At 27.9% G+C, this 15,071-nt stretch overlaps 1 pseudogene; it reads left to right on the top strand.

Annotated features, from left to right (window-relative positions):
- The first annotated feature begins 2,354 nt into the window (after positions 1–2,354).
- LOC117933156 lies at positions 2,355–5,834 on the top strand (annotated as a pseudogene).
- The last annotated feature ends 9,237 nt before the right edge of the window (positions 5,835–15,071 follow it).

The following is a 15,071-nucleotide window of genomic DNA, read 5'->3' as shown; positions in this document are numbered from 1 at the left end:
TCAATTTTACTTCATTATATCATGTAGATTTTTTATTTTATAATATTGTACAATTAAATTACAATAGGAAATCAATAATTATCAAAACAACAAATTGGTTCACTAAATTATTTTTGTATGGTATAGGAATTATATTTCTTAATATAAAATACATTTATATGATATAGATATTGTATTTTTAATTTATGTTTTTATCTTATAATATTGCAAAATTAAATCACATTAGAAAATTAATAATTATTTAAAACAATTTTTTTTTCCAAATAATCATAACTATAAAAGTAATGATTTAATAATACGGATTAAAGGGTATGCATTTACATGGTATAGAGAAATTATATTTATATTTGAATCAATTTTAGTTCATTATATCATGTAGATTTTTTATTTTATAATATTCTATAATTAAATTACAATAGGAAATCAATAATTATCAAAACAATAAATTGGTTCACTAAATTATTTTTGTATGGTATAGAAATTATATTTCTTAATATAAAATGCATTTATATGGTAAACTTTATATGTTATATATATATATATATATATATATATATATATATATATATATTGTATTTTTAATTTATGTTTTAATCTTATAATATTGCAAAATTAATTTACATTAGAAAATTAATAATTATTTTAAAACAATTTTTTTTTTCAAATAATCATAACTATAAAAGTAATGATTTAATAATACGGATTGAAGGGTATGCATTTACATGGTATAGAGAAATTATATATATATATATATATATATAGTATTTTTAATTTATGTTATAATCTTATAATATTGCAAAATTAAATTACATTAGAAAATTAATAATTATTTAAAACAATTTTTTTTTTCAAATAATCATAACTATAAAAATAATGATTTAATAATACGGATTGAAGGGTATGCATTTACATGGTATAGAGAAATTATATATATATATATAGTATTTTTAATTTATGTTATAATCTTATAATATTGCAAAATTAAATTACATTAGAAAATTAATAATTATTTAAAACAATTTTTTTTTTCAAATAATCATAACCATAAAAGTAATGATTTAATAATACAGATTGAAGGGTACACATTTACATGGTATAGAGAAATTATATATATATATATATATATATATATATATAGTATTTTTAATTTATGTTATAATCTTATAATATTGCAAAATTAAATTACATTAGAAAATTAATAATTATTTAAAACAATTTTTTTTTCAAATAATCATAACTATAAAAGTAATGATTTAATAATATGGATTGAAGGGTATGCATTTACATGGTATAGAGAAATTATATTTATATTTGAATCAATTTTATTTCATTATATCATGTAGAATTTTTATGTTATAATATTCTACAATTAAATTACATTAGGAAATCAATAATTATCAAAACAAACTTTTTTAGAAGTTTTTTTTTTATATAAAAATATTAATTTATTTAACTATTATTTATTTTAATTAAAAAAACATAAAAATAAGTGGAAAATAAAAGATGGTGATTTTAGGTGAGATCGTGTTTATTGCTTTTTTAGTAGAATTTATTTTTATATGGTAACAATATGAAACATATAAGTGAGTGGAAAATTGAATATTATAATTCTTATATAAATGTGTTTATATATATTTAATTTGAAAAGTAAGTTGTTTTCCTTTTATACATGGTTAGGTTAAAATTTCAAAATGGCTTCAAAACATGATATTGGTTGGTAGCATGCAGAACTTGTTGGTGGTAGTAGAAAAACCACGAAGTGTAAATATTGTGGGAAAGTTATACATGCTAGTATAACAAGATTAAAGCAACACATCGCACATATATCCGGACATGTGGAAGGATGTCCACGTGTACCGGTAGAAGTGTCACATAGTGTTAGACAACATATGTCTGATGCTTCAAAAGAAAAAGCATAGTTAAAGAAAAAAATGAATGACTTTTGAGTTCCTTAAATAAAGAAAATTTCTATGAAATTGATGAGGGTGATTCTGATGATGAAATTGAGGAAGTTGCTATGGCTGATTTTAAAAGAAGACAAATGAAACAAGCAATGAAAGAAAGTCGTCGAATTTTTGAAGAAGGTAGACAAGAGCATCAGAAGGGTGCTAGTTCCTCACAACCTTCTAATGTTAGGATTAAGCGTGAACTGACACATAGCTTCAGTGTAAGAGAAGGAGCTAGCATACCTCCAAAAGGAATTGATCCCTACATGTTCCTATTAAAGCAGAAATCAATAAAAAAACTTGTTTTCTATTGAAGGTGTGAAGAAAGTGGGTAAAGCTATTTCTAAATTCTTTCTCTTTAATGTAATACCCTTTAATGCACTTGACAGTGGGCCTTACTATCAATCAATGATTGATACCATAGTAGAAGCAGGTCCAGGCATCAAGGGTCCCAGGAGATACCAAATTGGAAATACATATTTGGAAGAGGAAGTGCAAGAGCTTGAGGTATATATAACAACATTGAAGGCTAAATGACTTATATATGGGTGCATAATCATGTGTGATGGTTGGAGTTCTAGGACTAGAAAGCCTATCATCAATTTCCTGATTTATTGTGATAGAAGTATGATATACCATTCTTATAGATGATTATTACTTGAACTTGCTGGATTGGGTTAGCAGCAATATTCTCGCAATTACTCTTGGAAGTACAATATATTTGTGGGATGGTTCGAATGGTTCTGCCTCAGAACTTGTCACCATTGATGATGAGAATGACCCTGTTACAAGCGTCAGTTGGGCTGCTGATGGACAACATATTGCCATTGTCTTGGACAATTCTGATGTTCAGTTATGGGATTCTACAGCTAATCAACTGGTATGTAAGTTTTCGTTGTTTTCACCTTTGGACTGGTTTTTTGTTGACGATTTCTTAATACAATGATGTTCTATCATTTCTGAATATGAGGACTCTGAGAGATGGCCACCAATCCTGAGTCTGTTCTCCAGCTTGGAACTTCCACATCCTTACAACTGGATGAAGGGATGGTAAGATCATTAACAACGATGTGGACTGAAATGGTTTGCCTCAGGCCAGTAGCTAGCAAGTGGAGGGAATGACAACATGCTCTACATATGGGACATGTCCATGTCCTCTTCGAATTCACATTCTCAGTGGCTTCATAGGCTTGGAGACCACACTACTGCAGTGAAAGCCCTTGCTTGGTGCCCTTTTTAGAGCAATTTGTTGGCCTTTGGTGGAGGTGGAAACGACCAATGCATAAAGTTTTGGAACACCCACACAGGTGCATGCTTGAACCCAGTGGACATAGGTTGTCACGCCCCAAAACCCACTCCAAGGGCATGTCATTTCACACCTCAAGCCCAAAGGCTCAAAGTGGAAACGACACAAACATTCATATTGTAACTGAAAATTTACCAATTAATAAATTCCTATTCAGAGTAGTAGGATAAAATTCTAAAATCTCCAAGTATCAACTTTAAAAAAACTAACATATCAACTAGAGTGTTATTGTCCAAATAACTCCAAATTCAAATAATTTAAATGGGGAATTAAATTTTAACATCTAAACAATGTCCAAAATAAAGTTTGAACCAAAATCCTAACAAAGAAAAATTCCCTAGCCTAGCCATCACTCCTCGCCCGAACTGAGAGTACCTGAAAAATTATCAATGAAGGGGCATGAGCTTAAAGCTCAATAAGGAATATTAATAAAGTTTCATGGATAAAACGTTTTCAGTCATGCTTGAAATAGGAGATATAACATATACTTATATTCATAAAAACTTTTGAGTTCAAAATACTAATACATTCAAACTTTTCAACAAAACTTTCTCACATCAATTTCAAAACAATTTTTCATCAAAACCAAATCGAATGCATTCAAAATATCTTTACTCTAGTTATCATATAACAAATGGTGCCCAATTAAGTGGGACTTCACAAATGAGTGGTTAGTTTCAAACTTGTTCTAGTTAAGATGAACAAAGCCAAATGTCAACAATTATAACCCGTTGATTAGGGCCATAGGAACCAAAGTCAAACACTTTATTTCATTAATTCAAACTTGCAAAACAAAATATCATATCTCCAAAATTTTTCATTTTTCATAAACAAAGAAAATTCTTAAAAAAAATAATTTCCATACAAAACACATATTTGATCTATGCAAAAAGATAAAAATAATATTTTTACACATTTCAAAATACAATATAAAAAGAAAATTATTTTATTTTATAAAAATCTGTATTAATTTCCCTTGAAGAAGCGCTAAAAAACTTGAAGTATTTAGTTTGACGAATTTACTCCCCACCTAACATAATATCATACACAATATTGATTATTGGTTATTTATCTAAATATTTAAATTTGACAATCTTAAAAAATATTTTATTTAGTATTAGGGATCCTAATTAATTTCTCATATTAATATTATTACCATCCAATATTATTTTCAACTTCCTAAACAATAATTTATTTATTTTTTCTAACTTATCTAAATTAAATCTTTTAAGAATATTTATTTGCATTAAACTATTATTACTATTTAATTTATTTCTTTTTTTCTAACTTATCTAAATTAAATATTTTAAGAATATTTATTTGCATTAAACTATTATTACTATTATTTAAATCTCCTACTGAAACTTAACAAATACCCCATGCAATTTTTTTTTCAACATGCCAAATCCTTCCTACGCATCTTTCATCATTTTTATTTATTTATTTATTTATGTAATTTTCACATCCGAAACTATATAATTTTTTTTTTATCTAGATCTATTCATTTGAGTAATCAAAATTTATTGATCTCCATTAATAAATCAAACTATGTTAATAATTTTTTAATCTTTTTGACCTAGAAATTAATTAAACGAACTCTAATCAAAATTGAGATATTTCAAAGAATATTTTAATTGTTCAAAACTAATTAATGAATATAAAATATTAACTAGGGTTAAAATCTTACCTGGAAAAATCTGGACTTCAAACTCTAGACCTCCAAACCTTTAGCCCTATATTATCCAATTCTCTGATTTTTGGTTAATAGAGTTTTCTGAATAAGGAAGATAAGAGGAAAATCTAATTTATACCTAGGATTTTTAATTGTAAAAGGACTCTTTTACCTTTAATTGAATGTAATGAATGAATGAATGAATTTTTAATTTACTATTTTGCCCCTAAAGTTTATTTTGGGGTGTTACACAGGCTCACAGGTTTGTGCTCTACTGTGGAACAAAAAGGAGAGGGAGCTGCTTAGCTCCCATGGCTTTCCACAGAATCAACTCACTTTGTGGAAGTACCCATCAATGGTGAAGATTGCTGAGCTTACTGGCCATACATCCAGAGTTCTTTTCTTGGCTCAGGTACTAATATGGACCTTAGTTTAGTGAATGTTTCTCGGTAACAAATCTTTATGGCTATGTTTGGTTCCTGGAAAATTTGAGGGAAAATGCAAAGGAAAGAAAATAGAGAGGAAAAGTAGAAGGAAAAAAAAATGAAGAAAAATAAAAAATAAATTTAAAGTCAATAAATTATTTTGATATGTTGTTTCAAACTCATTTTACTTAATTTTATTATTTAATGTAAAGATTAAATAATTTGAAATTGCATAAGTTTCGAACTAATTTTAATTATATTTGATATTCGTTGGTGTTTTTCTGGAGTACAAATAAACATGATAAAATAATTTTCCTTTGTTATGATTTTCTTGATCAACTTCTTTGCAGAGCCTAGATGGATGCACAGTGGCAACTGCTGCCGGAGATGAGACACTCAGATTTTGGAATGTCTTGGGCACCACCCCAGAAGTGAAAAAAGCTGCACCAAAAGAGCCTTTTCCACATTTCAATCGAATCCATTAGGCTTCATTTGAGCATTGGAAAGTATCAGGGGAAAGAAGAAACATGTTTAAAGCTCTTTAAAATTTCTCCGTATTTTTTCTCCAACTCAAATCATTTGAAACAAAGAGTTTGTGAAAGTCTTCAAATTTTCAACCAATTTTCATTATTTGGGATTTTCTTTCATATTTTCCATCAAAGCCAAATACAATAATGAGATTCTCCCATATCGGTTTTTTTTTTTCTTTCCCTGATATTTCCCTAAATCAAATGAAGTGTTATGGATGATGGGAAAAGGTAGATAAGGGGGATCACGGGGTTCACTCCATCAAAATCCAATAATTTGTGTAAATGTCCCAGCTGAAGTCTCACAGTTTGCTGGGCTTTCTTTTTGGAAAAAGGCTACTCAAAGGTAGGTAGTAAGTCTTGTTCATGAATCCATAAAGCTGTATTTTGAGCAGAAATGCAGCTTCTGATGTTGTTTGGATTAAACTTCAAATCTAGAAGTCCAAATCCAAATGCACTTTCACATTGAAAGAGGGTATTCAGCAGAAGCTGAAGGTTGGCCTGCTTCTTCTTTGGTTAGAGAAGAGTTAAGAATTCAGCTGTTGGCCTCCCTCTGATTGGTTTCTTGTTTCTTTTGCCCAAATCAAAGGGCTGTTGCCTTGTCTCTGACTGTTGTCTTTGTATTTTGAGAATCTGAAACAGGGTGTTTGAATCTGTGAACTAGACTGATGTAATTTATGGTTATAATATTGTAGATTTGTTTCATTTTGGGCATCTGAAATTGATTTGATTTTCACCAACTCCAAGTTCATCGGGGGTGGACATTTTCCTGAAAAAAGACGTATCATGTTGAACACTCAATTTTCCTAAAAGTTTTAGTAGAATATTTTGTTTGGATTATTCTATATTACTTTTTTTTTTTTTAATCTTTTGAATTTTTTCTCTCCATATATCTAATCATTTTGTGCAGTTTGGATACACTTCTTATTTTCTATTATTTAAAACAGAAAATAATAGTAATTTTTATTTTGGGGTTCTATATAAAGCAGAGGGAAAAACCTTTTGGGTTTTGTGCTCAAAGGAAACAATGAACCCAAGCCATTTCCACACTTCTCATCTCCTAAAGCATTCACCAACATGTTACCTGGAGGTAATCCCAGAATCAAGAAGATGAATGCCATCTTGTATACAGAGTGCAAGGCCTGTTGTATGTCAGATTTGCCGACAGAATGAAAGCAAGATGGCTGTTATTAGTCTCAAATTTGTGATTATACATAATTAGACATGAAATCAATCAGAACTCTAATACCATGTTGAGCTACTGACTTTTCTTATGATTTGAGTTCACGATGTATATCATGCTCCAGTAATTCGCGATCGAATCAGATACCCCGCACCTACCTACCAACCAACCATGCCAAACCTAGTTGTGATTCCAAGCCAAATTCAGAAACTGTGGCCTGATGAATAAAAGCATTTCTCCTTGCATCCATCCATCATCTATCCCAGTTGTGAACCTGCATGAGATGGAGTTAACAGATGCATAAAATGGCTACTTCTTTAATGAGTATGATTCATTTTTCTTTTCCTAATAACTCCCTTTTTAGCTAACAAAAGGAGGAGCCTTATCTCCATCTCCTTGCATACCAAAAACAGAAGCAAATATGAGTTTTTTGCTCAAGAAACTCGCATTGTTGACTCTATTGCTTATTACTTTGTCCCAAGGAAAATTGTTTCCTTAAGAAAAAATGCATGTGCAGCTTGCAAATGTTTTGGGCTCAAGATCAAACATTATTGTATATTGTCAATCCAAAGATGATGATCTTGACATACATGTACTCCCCTACAATGGCTCCTTTGAGTGGCATTTCTATCCCAACATTTTTTGTAATGAGTACACTTTTCTTTTGTAAAATACAATGGCAAATTAATTAAGTTGATGTCATTTGACAATTATAGAGAAAATAGGGATTTATATGATTGCAGTAAATATTGCTATTGGGATGTAACCCCCAAGGGTCCATGGTTGCTAAAAAATGGAGGTGGTTAGTAGCCAAAATAGAGAAATGGAGGAATCGAACGAGGGCAGGGCAAGAACGTGCCATGAAAAAGAATTTATGGAGGTTTGACTTCTAGAGGAAGCTTGATAACATCATGTTCATCTTGGTGTGTAGTCCATTCTATTTATTAGAACTTGGTCACCCGAATTCTATTTGGTTCGACTCGAAAAACTTGTAATGTGACATATGTGGTGAAGAAAAATTATGAGATTTTTTGGGGGGAGTCTGTGGTGGTAGTGAAGGAATTGGACCTATTTTATTTACTTTTCTCCTTCACACACACACACACACACACACACACACACACACATATATAGGGTTATGATGTTTATGTCTATGCAGTAGCTCGCTTCTCTCCCATCTTGTATCAATTTTTAATATATTGAATTTTCTTTTCCTCTACCTGTGATATATATATATATATATATATATATATTTAGGGTTATGATGTTTATGTCTATGCCGTAGCCGCTCGCTTCTCTCCCATCTTGTATCAATTTTTAATATAATGGATTTTCTTTTCTTCTACTTGTGATTTTCCCCTCTAAGGGTTTTCATGTAAATTTGTGTGTTCTGATTTTTTTTTTTTTTTTTGTATTATCTATCCTTGTTTTTCGTAACACTATTCATGTACTTCTTGAAAAACATTGTACATAATTCTCTATATTTTCTATAATTTGAACTAAAGGAGAGTATTTATTAAAGGACTACACTTTCTTTTTGTGCTTAGTTGTCCTCCTTAACCCAAGTTGTTTTTATAAGCATGTCTGTGGTTGACTTAACAATAAAAGAAGTAATGTATTATCTAGGAAGTGAATGCAATGATTATTTGTGGTCTCCACTTGAACCAATTTTAGAAAGATTTAAAATAATTATTAAAAAAGTAAATGGATGGTATAAAAAGAAAACTTTGCAAAATTAATAAAACAATAAATGCACAATTGCACTAAAAGAAAATCCAAGGGCATTAGTTCATTAGGTTTTATTATTGAAAAACCCTAGTGAGAAAAATCAGGGAAATAAGACATTGACTTGAATATTTTCCTCATATAGAAAAATATAAAATTATAAAATAATATTGATTGAGATAATTAAATACATTTAATGTGGTAGAATCATAACATGGCTCCACCTTTTTTCTTAATAACACTTTTTTAGCTTATAAAAGGAGGAGCCTAGACTTCTTATTGCAAATCAAAAATAGAAACAAATATGAGTTTTTTGCTTAAAAAACTCGTATTGTTGACTCTTTTGCATATTACTTTATCTCAAGGGAAATTCTTTCCTTATGGAAAAGCACATGTACGACTTACAAATGTTTTGAGCTCGAAATCAAGCCTTACCATACATTGTCAATCTGAAGATGATGATCTTGGTGTACATGTACTCCCTTATAATGGCTCCTTTGAGTGGTCTTTCCACCCCAATTTTGTCATAATGAGTACGCTTTTCTTTTGTAAAATACAATGGCAAGGTAAGTTGACATCATTCGATAGTTATAGAGAAACTAGAGATTTATACGGTTGTGGTAAATATTGCTATTGGGATGTAACCCGCAAGGGTCCATGCTTGCTTAAACATAAAGGTGGTTACGACTTCTGCTATTACTGGCCAAGATAGAAACATTTGAGAATCGAGCAAGGGAATGACATGGATATGCCATGATAAAAACTTTATGGAGGCCTGATTTTGAGAGGACAATCCTATTACCATTCCATAAATTTGAAAGAGATATTGTGTATAATTCTCTAATTTCCTATAATTCAAAATAAAGGATGGTATTCAATAAAGGACTACACTCCTTTTTGTGTCTTTTTCTTTTCCTTAATCGAAGTTCTTGTGTTCTTTTCATAAGCGTGTGGCTGGTTGACCTAACAATAAAGATTTTTTTTAGTTAATAAATGAAAAATCAAACTAATCGGACTTCAACTTTTTCTACCCTACTTAAAATTTGAGGGAATCGAAATGAAATGAAGGGTTCCTTTATACTAATGTTGTGTTAGTAATTCCCTTATAAAAGAAAAAAAAAGTGTTCTAACTTGATTTCCTAATTAACATTCCAAATGCTTAATCCTTTGACTTAAATATTTGAAGGGTGCCTAAAAACTTTGAGACATAATTAAAAACCATATCATTGATTTCTTAACAAACGACATATATGGTGTATTGCTTAAATAGAAATAATGCATCATGCTTTTCTTTATCAAATGATTTAATTTTTCAAATTTGATATTATTTGAAATGTTTTCATATGAAATGATTTTTTTCAACCTAATATGTTGGGTAGAAATTTGTTTCTATTGTTGTGGATACAATTGTAATTTATATAACTAAGGAGATAAAATGAATTTATAGTAAATTTGTTGATGATATGTCACACTTTTGTAGACTATTTATATTATTTTGATGACCCTAGGATCTTATCATCACTTTATTGTATATGAATAACAAAAACGACAAAAAAATTTCCTTTTTCAAACACTTTATCCATGTTATAATTATTTTTTAGGAGAAAAATTAGGTTACCTCCTTATCATTGTGGTGGATTGAGATGAAATTTTAGAATAATACATTTCCTACTAATGAGTCAAAAAAAAAAAAAAATACTAATTTAATTTTTACATTTAATGGATTTAATAATTTATTGAGAATAAGAGATTGATTTTAAAAAAGTAAAAGAAAAATAAGCATTAGATTAAGGGAAAAGTGAATTTTGACTCATCAATATGAAAATATATGGAAAAAATATCATTTTTTTTTAAATTTAGTATTAATATATGGAAAAGTGAGTCATATAATTATTTCCTAAAATATCCTTTTTACTTATCATGTCATCAACAACCATGGACAACTAGACTCCCCGTGTAAATGCTTTACTTCCTTTTATATGTTATTTATTATTACTATTATTATTATTTGAGATTTTTTTTTTAGCTCTAGAAACAAACACCATGTAAAAAAGTTGAGAAATTTTTTTTTCTCCATAAACAAGCATTCCATAGCAAATGTGAGGTAGTTTGAAGAGTATGAACATTAGAAGTAATGAAATCAAACATTTATGTGGAGGAGTCTAGTTGTCAATTGGTGTTAATGACATGACAAGTAAAATGAGCATTTTAGGGAATAATTGTATAACTGATTAAAAAATACACATATTTCAATTTATTTTTAAATAAATGAAAATAATATTGCTTTAAAAAAATTAGGGTTCTTTTTTCTATATATTTTCATATTAGTGAGTCAAAACTCACTTTTCCCTTAAATTAATTAATATTTGGGTCTCAAGAATTTATTTTTGATATGTTTAGTAATATCATTTCGAATACAAGAAGACAATCATTTCAAAAAAATTGAAAATAATAAAGAACATTATTTATTAATATCTTTGATTAGTGAGATAATGTTTTTTTTTGGTTCTTACTAAATTTAGAGACTTATAATTCGAAATAACAAGAAACTTTTGACTAAAAACACATAATTTAGGAGGCAAAGATGGTGATCTTGTCTTGAATTAGAGTGGTTTGGAAAAGATTTAGGTTATGTTTGGTTGCTGAAAAATTTAAGGGATGTGAGGGAAAGAAAAGTGAGAGGAAAAGTGCAAGTAAAGAAAAAGTGAAAGAAAAAAAAAAGTTTAAACTCAATAAATTATTTTTATATGTTTCTTCAAACTCATTTTACTTATTTCTCACTATTATCTAAAGATTAAATAATTTAAAAATATACAATTTATTTTTTTTTTACAAATTTTAATTAAATTTTCTTTTGTATTTTTCATGATGAAACAAAATATGATAAAATCATTTTCCTTATCACTTTTTTTTTTCTTTCCTTAGCATTTTCTAGGAACCAAACATAATCTTAGAATAATCGTCAAAAAAAGTAAATAGAAATTATTTAGTAAATGCATAATTTTACCAAAAGTGAATTAAATAATATAATATTTAGGAAGGGAATGCAATAATTATTAGTAGTCTTCACATAAACTAATTTTAGAAAGTTTTAAACAAAGTACTAAAAGAAACAAATTTTAATAAAATGGCTAGTTTAATTACAAAATAATATAAATGGAAGATAATTTATAAAACTAGCAAGTAAATAAATGGATAATTATACTACAACAAACCCTTAAGGTTATGTTTGGTTTCTAAAAATATTAAGGAAAGAAAAAATAATGCGAAGGAAATGATTTTTTCATGTTTAGTTGTCTTACGAAAAATATAAAAGAAAATAAAATATAATTAAAACTTATGTATTTAAAATTATTTAATCTTTATTTCAATGCGTTAAAATAAGAAAATAAAAATAATTTATTGATTTTTAATCTATTTTTTTTTATTTTCCTTTGGCTTTTCTTTCCCTCTACTTTTCCTTTGTACTTTTTTTCCTTTGCATTTTCCCTCAAATTTTTTGAAAATAAAAACATAGACTAAAACAATTTTAGAAAGGTTTAAAATAATTATTAAAAGAATTAGATTATATATATATATATATATATATATATATATATATATATATATAAAATTTAGTTAAAGAAAAATATTATAAAAGGAAAACTTTGCAAATTAGCAAAATAAAAAATGGACAATTGCACTAAAGGAAAATCCAAGGACTATTCATTAGATTCTATCATTGAAAATCCATAGTAAGAAAATTTAAATAAGGGAAATAGATATTCACACTCAAAAATTTCAATTATAGAACAATATGAAATTATAATATGATATTACCAAAAGTAATTGAATATATTTAATGTCGTTGAATCATAACATGGCTCACCTTTTATGAGCATGATTCATTTTTTTTTTCCCCTAATAACACCCTTTTAGCTTATAAAAGGGGAAGCCTAGATTTCATCTTCTTGTGCACCAAAACAGAATCAAATATGAGTTTTTTGCTCAAGAAACTTGTTTTTTTGATTATTTTGCATGTTACTTTGTCCGAAGGGGCATTACTTCCTTATGGAAAAGCACATGTGCGGCTTACAAATCTTCTAGGCTCGGGATCAAGCCTTACCATACATTGTCAATCCAAAGATGATGATCTCGGCGTTCATGTACTCGTTTTCAAGGACTCCTTTGAGTGGTCTTTCAAACCCAAATTTTTCATACCGAGTACACTTTTCTTTTGTAAAATACAATGGCAATCTAAGGTTATGTCATTCGATAGTTATAGAGAAACTAGAGATCTTCAAGGTTGCAATAAATATTGCTATTGGGATGTAACCCCCGATGGTCCATGCATGCTTAAACATGGAGGTAACCGTGGTTACGACTTCTGCTATAGCTGGGACAATAAAAAAATTGTAGGAATTGAGCAAGGACATGGACAGGATATGCCATGACACAAAACTTATGGAGGCTTGCTGGAAAATTCTATCATCATTTCCATTATGGTGTGTTACTCCCTCCTATTTTTATATATTTGCTAAAATAAGTTTGAAAGAGGTATTGTACAAAATTCTCAACATGTCCTATAATTTGAAATAAAGGATGGTATTTAATAAAAGATCACCATTGCCTTTTTGTGTTTAGTTGTTCTTCTTAACCCAAGTTCATCTATTCTTTTCATAAGCATGTGTGTCCTTGACCTTACAATAAAAGAATTAATATATAAATGAAAAATAAAATTTATCAAATTTAAAGTTTTAAAATTTATGAGAATCAACTGTTTAAATTTTCTATGATCATAATAATGTTGTGTTAGCAATTACTTTATATAAAAAAAAATGTTCTAATTTGATTTCCTAATTAACATTTTAAATGCTTAATCCTTTGAATTAAATATTTGGAGAGTGTAAAAATTTTGAAGAAACATGGTAAAAAATCATATCATTTTGTCTTTAGAAAATATTGATCACTTAAAACCATGTTTTCAATTTGATAAAACCATAAAATAGTTTTTCCCCTAAAATTTAGTTTACTCTTTGAAACATGTTTTTTAAAAGATCAAATCTTAAAAATATATTTCCATAACTTTTAATTGATCCATGAACTCAACTTGATCGTTTAAAAGAGAAATCATCAAAGTTTAATTTCTACTTAATTTGATCATGAAAAAAAAGAGCTTTTAAAAGTAAGATCTCACTCAAATTTTGAAACACACTCTTATCATGCTTCTTGTGGAGAAAAGACTCTTCATGGTTTAGAGACCAAGTCAAAAAAACTAAAATAAATAACATACTAATAAGGTATACTCTACGCATCATAATAGAACAATATAAATATTGTATGTTGCTTAAATGGAAGAAAAACATATCACGTTTTTCTTTATGGAATGATTTAATTTTTCACATTTGATTTTATTTCAAAATAATTAGATAAATTGACTTTTTCAACTTAATGTGTGGTGAAAATTTATTTCTATTGTCATGGATACATAAGGAAATAAAATGAATTTGGAGTAAATTTATTAATAATATGTACCATCTTTGTAGACTATTTACATTAATTATTTTGATGATCATATTTTTTATTAGAAAAAGAAAGAAAAAACGTGAGAAAAACACCTAGAAATTAGAATTTCCTTATTGGTTTTGTCATGGAATATAGTATGAAGAATCAAATATAGTGAAAAATATTTTAAAATAGATATATTTTGTAATTTTTCATTCTTCACACAAAAGAGGATTGAAGTTGGAGAAAAACCAAAGAATAAGGTTGCTTTCGTTTTACAAAACATTTTAATTTCTAGTTTTTATTTTTTTTAAAATAACACTTATTTCCTTTTTTTTTTTTTTTAAAAAAATGAATTTGATTAAAAAAATGAAATCTATAAACATTGTTTGGTTTTGATTAATTTTTAACTTATGGAAAGAAATGTGATTAGAAGTTTATATAATACATATATCATGTTATAAGATATATTATTATAAAGAATAATATTCCTAGTTTACACACACACTATATATAGAAAGTTTAAATAAAGGAAATAAATATTCACACTCAAAATTTTCGATTATCGAACAATACAAATTATACTATGATATTACCAAAGGTAATTGAATATATTTAATGTCGTTGAATCATAACATGGCTTGCCTTTTATGAGCATGATTCATTTTTCTTTTTCCTAATAACACCCTTTTAGCTTATAAAAGGGGAAGCCTAGATTTCATCTTCTTGTGCACCAAAACAAAATCAAATATGAGTTTTTTGCTCAAGAAACTTGTTCTGTTGATTATTTTGCATGTTACTTT

Source organism: Vitis riparia, chromosome 16, assembly GCF_004353265.1.
Source record: "Vitis riparia cultivar Riparia Gloire de Montpellier isolate 1030 chromosome 16, EGFV_Vit.rip_1.0, whole genome shotgun sequence".
NCBI lineage: Eukaryota > Viridiplantae > Streptophyta > Magnoliopsida > Vitales > Vitaceae > Vitis > Vitis riparia.
This window is presented reverse-complemented; position numbering and strand designations above follow the sequence as displayed.